We start from the raw sequence: 8,933 nt of genomic DNA, 5'->3' as shown, positions 1-8,933 counted from the left end.
CCCTAGATTCAAATTCTCTCATATATATTTATAATGTATATATACATATAATATATGTGTATATATGTATAGACATATACATATATACACATGTATACATATGTGTATATATACACATACAGGTATGTATACATATTCAAACTCATATGTATATGTATATATCTGTGTGTGTATATGTATATGTATACCTATACATATATATGCATATGAATATATGGAAGCCTAGATATTAGCAGGTTTCCATTGGAGTTTTCCAAAGGCCTTCAGTGTTCCCTACTCCCATACTTCCTTTTCCATCCTGCCCTCCCATCCTCCACCCTATTTGATCCTTCCTGTTTCATTTTTCCTCTTCCCCCTCTTTATAAGATGATATTTCTGATGGTCTGGGGAAAGGCTCCTTGTGTGGTTGACCCTGCCCGAGGTGGGTGCAGCCCTGTACCAGATAGCCCGACCTTGACCTAAAGTAAATTCCCAGAGGCGCATCCTCCCTGGGGTTAGAATTTGCAGTAACAGGTGTGAACCTCTCGGTGGCAGTTCAGTGGTCATGTATGATACTGCAAACAGGATTGTGTAATAATAATAAAAAAATTATTTTCAACACAAAAGTTTTAGGGCACAAACTATGCAACATTTAAGTAGCTGGATTCTCATTTGGTCTGGGCTATTTGTTTTGAGACAGGGTCTCCTGATGGGTCTGACTAGCTTAGAATTTACTATGTAGACCTGGCTCGCCTCAAACTTGTGATCTCTTGCCTCTGCCTCCAGAGTGTTGAGACTATAGGCATAATCCGCCCCAGCTTTGTTTTGATGAGGTTGGGTCTCTCTCTATAATTCAGGGCTATACCGATAGTACTCTTCCTGTCAGAGCCTCTTAAATTTTTAAACTTGTATTTACAAAATAAAACCAATTAAAAAAAACACACAAAAAAAGAAAACACATGATATTTCTGTTTCCCCCGCTTTGAATCTTCCCTCCCGTTCATATGATAGTTCTAATTTTAGCTGTTTGAGGAACTTCTACTCCGTCTTCCCTAACGTCTGTGCTAATTCGAATTGTTAAAGCTTCCCCTTCCTTCTACATCCTTCTACACTTGTTCGTTTTCACCTGTGGTTTGCTACCCCTGTCTATCCTTCTTCTTTTTTATTTTTATTTTCTGAGACAGGGTCTTTCTTTGCATCCATGGTTGTCCTGGAACTCTCTATGTAGAGCAGGCTAGCCTCGAACTTACAGATCTCTCTGCCTCTGCTTCTCACAGACAGGAGTTAAAGGTTTGTGCCACCATGTTCGACATCCTTTTTAAAATGTGTGCGTAGTGTGTATGTTTGTGAGTTCATGTGCCTCCCAGTGAGGGGCATGCATGTGTGGCGGTCTGAGGACAATCTCGGGTGCCTGTTCCTGCTTTCCACCCCGAGAAAGGTTGCTGTCACCACTGTACACGCTGGGTCGGCTCTTGAGCTTTTAGGGACCTTCCTGCTCCCTACTCTCGTCTCAGGGTAGGAGTACAGATGTTTACAGATGTTCACTACCACACCTGGCTTTACAGGTTCTGGGAATCCAAACTCTGGTCCTCAAGAGTACTCTCTGCCTCACCTCACCAGCCTTTGAGGTGGAAAAGAGCTCATTGTGTGGACACCCATCAGGTCCTCCATGACAAAGCTCAGTTAACTCCGGCTGACTGTGGCCTGGACCTGCGGTAGGGGGTGGGCGGGGCAAGGGCTGGAGGGAAAGGGCTTGACTTCAGGTAGACTGTCCTTCCTGCTTGTGTCACCAGGCACTCTTCCATGAACCCTGAGAGAGGAGGGCTCCCTGGCATGAAAGACTTTGGCTAACTACCTGCCTCCTTCTCTGGTCTTTGACCGGCTGGGTCACAGCCTGGGGCTGGCCAGGCTGAGAGGGCTAATGATCATTTACCATACACTGGTTATCCTGATGAAACAGGTTGGTTCTGAGGCTGGCCTGATTACAGGGAGCCTGGCTTTGCCATCCCCGGGGCAGGGAGCCTCCCAGCAACCCTTGATGTCCAGCTGCTCTGTAGCAGCTGCAAAGGGGGGAGCCAGGGGGGCAGGGGGCAGGGGCTAAAGAATTTGGGAAGCAGCTGCCCAAATGAATTGGTCTTGGGGATCCAGTTTGTGATGACGCCAGTGAGTTCACAGCATTAGGGGTGGTGGGGCAGTGACTAGGAATAACAGCCACCTTTGCTTAAAGATTTATTCATTTGTTTATGGACAAGAGCTCATGCTGTAGACTAAACTCAACCTGTGTATCCCAAGCTGGCTTTGAACTCAAAGCAATTCTCTGCCTCAGCCTCTATCTTTTTCTTTTTTTTTCTTCTTTTTTTCTTTTTTTCGGAGCTGGGGACTGGACCCAGGGCCTTGCGCTTGCTAGGCAAGTGCTCTACCACTGAGCTAAATCCCCAACCCCCTCAGCCTCTATCTTAAGTATTAGATTATAGCATGACTTTCTCATGTCATGGCCTCAAACTGTTCTCTCTCTCTCTCTCTCACTCTCGCTCTCTCTCTCTGTTTTTTTCTTTCTTTTTTTTTCTTTTCTTTTCCTTTCTTTCTTCTATTTATATTATGTGCGTATATGGAGCCCAGAGAAGAACTTCTTTGAGTTACTTCTCTCCTTCTACCATGTGGCTCCCAGAGATCAAACTCAGGGTGGTGACCTGGGGGCAAGCACCTCTACCTGGATGAGCCATTTAGCTGGTCACAAACCTTTTATTTTATAGATGGACACTTCAGTCCAGACAGGGGCAGGGACAGTAACGCTGTCCTTTACTAACGCTGGGCTGAGAACCCCAGCCAGATGCTGCTTTTTCTCCCAGCTGGCTCAGGTCCAGTGCATGAACTATGGGCAGGAAAGTACTCTGTGCCTCCTCTCTGTGTCTCTCTGTGGGACCTGGGTTCTCCTGCTGGGCCCCTAAGCTGTGGGCTGGTGTTGCCCCTGGCTAGCAGCACCCTAAGAGGCTCCATCCTCTCCAGGCCCCAGTTTCTGCACAGTGAGGTCCTATTGAAAGCTTAGAATTAAGTCATGGGATAAGAGAAGATGAGGGACAGGACAGGATGAAATGAATGTGTGAGAAGGAGACAGAAGCCATTGCTCCCAGAGCTCTGGACACCCGCTTTGCTTTTGCCCTGTGTTCCTCCAGGAAACACTGAGGTTTCAGACACCCACACTTCTGCTCACCAGGAGACGCCGCTTGGCCAAGCTGCAGATGATAGAGTTCCCAGTTCCCCATGGCTGCCCCTCGGGCTGCTGTCTGCCCTTCCTCAACCTAGTATATTCCCTTTACCCAAGGAATGGGACTGGCTTCATAGAGACGAGGAGATTTCATGGAATACAGGAGCAGGCTTAACTGTGGGTGCAGGTAATCCTGGGCATCCACCTGACTTCCTGTGTGGAATCTTACCTCTACAGGCTAAGTGCTGGGATTGTAGCTCTGCTCCACAAAACCTGGATTTCTACTTTAGTTTAGTTTTTGACCAAGTTTGGTCATGTAGCCCATTCTTCTAGTAAGCTAAAAATGAAGAAAGACCTAAACAGAATAGTCGTAATTACAGAATGCTATGCTTAATAAGTTAACATTTCAAGTACACACACACATCACACACACACACACTCACACACACTCTCACACACACTTACACACACACTCACACAAACACTCACATACCTACACACACACTGACACAGACATACACACATATACACAAACACTCACACACACATTCATACACACACACTCACATACACACACTCACACACGCAGACACAGACACAACACACTCACACACACTCTCACACTCACACACTCTCACACACACTCACACACACTCACATACACACACTCACACACACACAGACACAGACACAACACACTCACACACACTCTCACACTCACACACTCTCACACACACTCACACACACTCACATACACACACTCACACACACAGACACAGACACAACACACTCACACACACTCTCACACTCACACACTCTCACACACACATTCACACACACTCACACACATACACACAGACTGACACAGGCACACACACATACACACAAACAAACACATTCACACACATACACACACTCACACTCACACATAGACACACGCACACACACTCACACACACACTCACATACACACAAACACACACACACTCACATACACACAAACACTCACACACACACACACACAGGAGCAGGGAGCAAAATGGAGAGACTCACAAGATTATAAAAACCATTTTAAAAACTAGGTTCGTAGCTTTGTCGTAATGTTGGAAAATAGGAACAAGTTTAAAATTGCCTCTACGGGGGCTGGAGAGATGGCTCAGCGGTTAAGAGCACCCGACTGCTCTTCCAGAGGTCACGAGTTCAATTCCCAGCAACCACATGGTGGCTCACAACCATCTGTAAAGAGTTCTGATGCCCTCTTCTGGTGTGTCTGAAGACAGCTACAGTGTACTTATATATAATAAATAAATAAATCTTTAAAAAAAAATTGCCTCTACGGGGTTCTGTTCTTTTGTTCTCCATGGTTCTCTTGGAGCAGGCACTTAGCTCATGTCCTGTATACATTTTTTTTAGAAAGGCATGTTTATTTATTTGGGGTGGAGAGCATGCCACAGGGTCTGTGTGGAGGTCAGAGGATAAGTTGCAGGAGCCAATGCTCACCTGGGTCCTGGGAATCAAACCTTAGTCATGAAGCTTGACAGCAAATGGCTTTATCTGCCAAACCATCTCACCAACCCCCTGAATGTACATTCTAGTATAAAAGGCCTTTCAAGCATCCACAAGGGCTAAGAGAATTGTACAGACTGTCTGGGCATGGTGGTACATATTCAGCACTTGGTAGATGGAGGCGGAAAAGTCAAGAGTTCAAGGCTAGCTTTGGCTATGTAACAAGTTCCAGACTGGGATAGGCACCATAGTGAGACTCTGTATAAAAAAAAAAAAAAAAAAAAACAATAGCTATGGTAAACATAGAACAAAAAGAAAAGTATCTACACATGTACTACCTGGAGTCCACAAGAGCACTATGTAGAAGTTTTACTCTATGGTATTTTCCATCATCTCCCTAACCATTCATCCACCCATCCACCTCCTGCCGAGCCATTCCTCCATCATCTCTCTATCCACACAGTGAACACGAAGAATGAACCCAGTAACGTTTATTTTCTTTCTCTTTCCCACACACTAATTATCCTGCTACATACACGCACGCACCAACACCCCCACAAACGTGTGTAAAACCCAATGTATACATACAACACATGATTTACTAACGTGCCAGATCCACATGTGCACTCCTCATAGCACACATCTCACTGCCCTGTGCACCTCTGCTCGCCTGCATCCAGAGCAGACTCCTAAGGTCTCCGGGGGGAAACATCTGCAGAAGCTCGCCGCTCCTCACATCTGGCAGCACTCCACTGTTGGTTCGTCTCTTCTGCCTCCATCATCCCAGATGCTTTTCACACAGGAAGTCGGAGCCCTGTGGAGTGGGGAGCAAAGCCCACCAGGTCGTTCTCTCTCTGCCAACAATGACGGCCATCATGGCTGCTGCTCCATCCTCAGCACCCAGACACACCCTGCCATCTGTGACTTGTTGGTTGGAAGAAGGTCCCAAGGTGACCCAGAGGTGTGTATGCTGGGCATCTGTACTAGCATCTGTGCACGCATGATACCACATGCATACGCCTGCACACGTGATGGACATGCACTGTGAATACACATCTGGCTGTCTCTACACATCCACATGTATTTTCAGGTTGTCATTTCCAGGTACGGAGTCTATCTGCCCTTCCTCCCTCCCTCCCTTCCTTCCTTCCTTCCTTCCTTCCTTCCTTCCTTCCTCCCTCCCTTCCTTCCTTCCTTCCTTCCTCTCCTTTCTTCTTTTTTCTCCTTCTGTCTTCTCTTCTTTCCCTTCATTGCCTCTCTCCCGATTTTCTCTTTTTTTCTTTTCCTCCTTTCCCCCACCTTCTTTCCTTCTCTCCTTCCTTCCCTCCTTCCATCCCTCTCTCCTTCCTTCCCTCTTGCTTTTTAGCTTTTCTTTTCTTTTTTTTTTTTAAAGATTTATTCATTTATTATAGATAAGTACACTGTAGCTGTCTTCAGACACACCAGAAGAGGGCATCAGATCTCATTACAGATGGTTGTGAGCCACCATGTGGTTGCTGGGAATTGAACTCAGGACCTCTGGAAGAGCAGTCAGTGCTCTTACCCGCTGAGCCACCTCTCCAGCCCGCTTTTTAGCTTTTCTTGAAACATGGTCTCACTCTGTAATCCACATCGGCCTCAAGTTCATGGCGCTCCTCCAGCCTTACATCCCAAGCACGGGAATTACAGGTACCAGACATCTGTTCGGGGATCTACCTCAAAGACCTTGGCCACATAACTGGCGTGTGATATCCAGATGTGGCTCTATGATCATGTGTTCTCAGCCAAACATCTGGCAGTAGGATTTAAACGATCCAGCTTTGATGTCCCATCCTCTGGAAGGATCTGGGCTTCATCCTACTTCTGCTCGTGACCACTGGGTCCATCCCACCTTTTTGGTACATCTTACTGATGTTCTTTGCCAAGTGCCAGCAGCCATAAGCACTTGTGAACGGTTACTGCCCATGTCAGCATTGTTGCTTCAGCTCCCATGCTCCTCTGAGAGGAAGGACAGTCCTGCTTGGGAGGTAGTATGGTGAGAGCAAGGTGGATAGTGATTATGCCTCTTCCCAGGTGCTCTCCCAGCCCCCAGCCCTCATTACCCTACATGCATATTCATGAGGGATGGCCTCATCACTCCTCTGTAAATGGGTCAAGAGCAGGAAGTAGAGGCCAGTGCAGAGATCTGAGGCCCAGGGGACAGAGCCTCACAGCAGGAGCACATCTGAGTCCTCATGGATGGGAGGATGGTGAGAGGATTGGGTACCAGTGAACTGCGGGGAGTTAGCAGGCACTGAGGGCTTGGGGAGGATTTAGTTCCTAAATTTCATATTTAAAAAGTCCAGGAATAGCCAATCAGAGAACCCTGGGGCAAACGGCATATGGAAGCCAAGGCTTGCTCCAAGGGAACTAGGGAGCTGAGCAGGAACCACACAGGGGGATGGACCAAATGACCCTGGCAGTTTTCTCAGTGGATCTGGTTTCTGTGCCATTAAGTGGAGGAGCTGTAGCCTGCATCCCAGCCCTTCCATGAGGATTGGAGAGGCTGGGTGACTTGTCATGGTCACACAGCTACTAACTGTGATCTTGTCTTTGGAGGTGTGAGAGACAGAGTTATTCTAGTCTCATACAGGAGGTTTAAGACTGAGGGAAAGGCTGATGGAGCAAGGCTGCCAGGCAACCAAGTGTTTAATACCCACTGTGTGTTTGTTTGCTTGCTTTTTGTTATTGTTTGTTGGTGTTTTGTTTTGTTTTTGCTTTTTGAGACAAGGTTTCTCTGTGTAGCCTTGGCTGTCTTGGAACTCATTCTGTAGACCAGGCTGGCCTCTAGTTCAGAAATTCACTTGCCTCTCTCTGCCTCCTGAGTGCTGGGATCAAAGGCGTGTGCCACCACCTCTCGGCTTGATCCACTTTCTGATAGCAAGTCCTCAACAGCCCCTGAGATAACCAGAGCATGATGATTGTTTCCATTTTACAGATGAGAAGTGTGAGGCTGAAGGAGGAGGAGGAGGCACCCGGACAGGACTACAGGGTGAGTAGTCTGCACAGGGCTGGTCCCTCACTGCAGGGTGATACAGGGGATTCCAAAGACTAGCTGGCCTCGGTCTCAGGCAGGGGAAAAGCCGGGACCATGACAGCACAGTATCCTGTTGGGAAAATGTCCAGCCTAAAGCTGAGGGTCTTTTTCTGTGCTGCAGCTATGCTAATGCCTTCTCTTTGCGGGCAGCACCTGCCTAACTGGCCTCGGTGGTGCTCGCCTGGAATCCCAACACTTAGGAGGCAGAGGCAGGCAGATCTCTGTGAGTTTGAGGCCAGCCATGTCTACAAAGCAAGTTCTAGGCTAGCCGCGGCCACACAGAGATATCCTGCTTCAACAACCTCACCACCTCAAAAAGCAACGACTTCTTAGACCATGTTCCCAAACGCTCATACCTGCTGCAGGATTGAGTAGATAACCAGGTCTACTTCAGGGAAGGGGACGGAGGTGTCCTCGGGACGGCATAGGCTCTGGGAGGCTGGGGTAGCATAAGGACCCCAGGTGTCACCCCTCTGTGTCTCTGTGCTGGATCATGGAAAGGAGATGCTGTTGGTGGAGGATCCAGGTGATGGGGGAGGGGTGCCAAGGGAGCAGACCGTGGCATGGGTGCATTCGGAAGGTGGGTAGCACTTCAGGCTTAGAGGACAGGCATGTGTGGAAGGTGACTATGTGGGGCTGTTGGGTCAGGATGTTGTCACAGTGAACGAGGAAGCAGTTCACGTATCTATTCGGCAAGCATACTGCCTCCCTGTGTATCCTCCTTGTGCATTGCTCAGGGGAGAGGGTACAGCCAGAGATGAATTGGTGTGTGTGTGTGTGTGTGTGTGTGTGTGTGTGTGTGTGTGTGTAAGGCATTGTTTTCAATCTCTTCTACCTTCCAAGAGAGTTATAAATGGCTACGGACAGGCTTTGGGGACCTGAGGTCAAGGTCACCCTTTTTTTTTTTTTTTTACTTTTCTATTTTTCAGAGCTGGGGACCGAACAAGGTCACCCTTGATGGCCTCCTAGCTCAACCCCTCCTGAGCTGTGTGGGTCTGAGCAGCAATAGTAGTGATTTCTGTGACCACAACCAGCGTTTGGCCAGTACCAAGTTTACCAATAGCACGAACTTCCATTTCCTCATGTGTGAACTGGGGCAGGGAATGAATCTTTCTCAGGACAGACACGGACTCAAACAGTCCCACGAAAGAGCGCGGCTCTTGCTTGCACTCTGCCAAGGTGAATCGTA

General features: G+C 47.8%; 1 non-coding gene across 1 annotated transcript; it reads left to right on the top strand.

The window, feature by feature from the left end:
• Window positions 1-378: 378 nt before the first annotated feature.
• Window positions 379-566, top strand: Scarna16 (small Cajal body-specific RNA 16). Its single transcript, XR_005505360.1, has one exon. It is a non-coding gene; the product is annotated as a small Cajal body-specific RNA 16 (non-coding RNA).
• The last annotated feature ends 8,367 nt before the right edge of the window (window positions 567-8,933 follow it).

Source organism: Rattus norvegicus, chromosome 5 (assembly GCF_036323735.1).
Source record: "Rattus norvegicus strain BN/NHsdMcwi chromosome 5, GRCr8, whole genome shotgun sequence".
In the NCBI taxonomy this organism is placed as follows: domain Eukaryota; kingdom Metazoa; phylum Chordata; class Mammalia; order Rodentia; family Muridae; genus Rattus; species Rattus norvegicus.
Note: the sequence above shows the minus strand (reverse complement) of the source record. Positions and strands in the feature narration are given on the sequence as shown.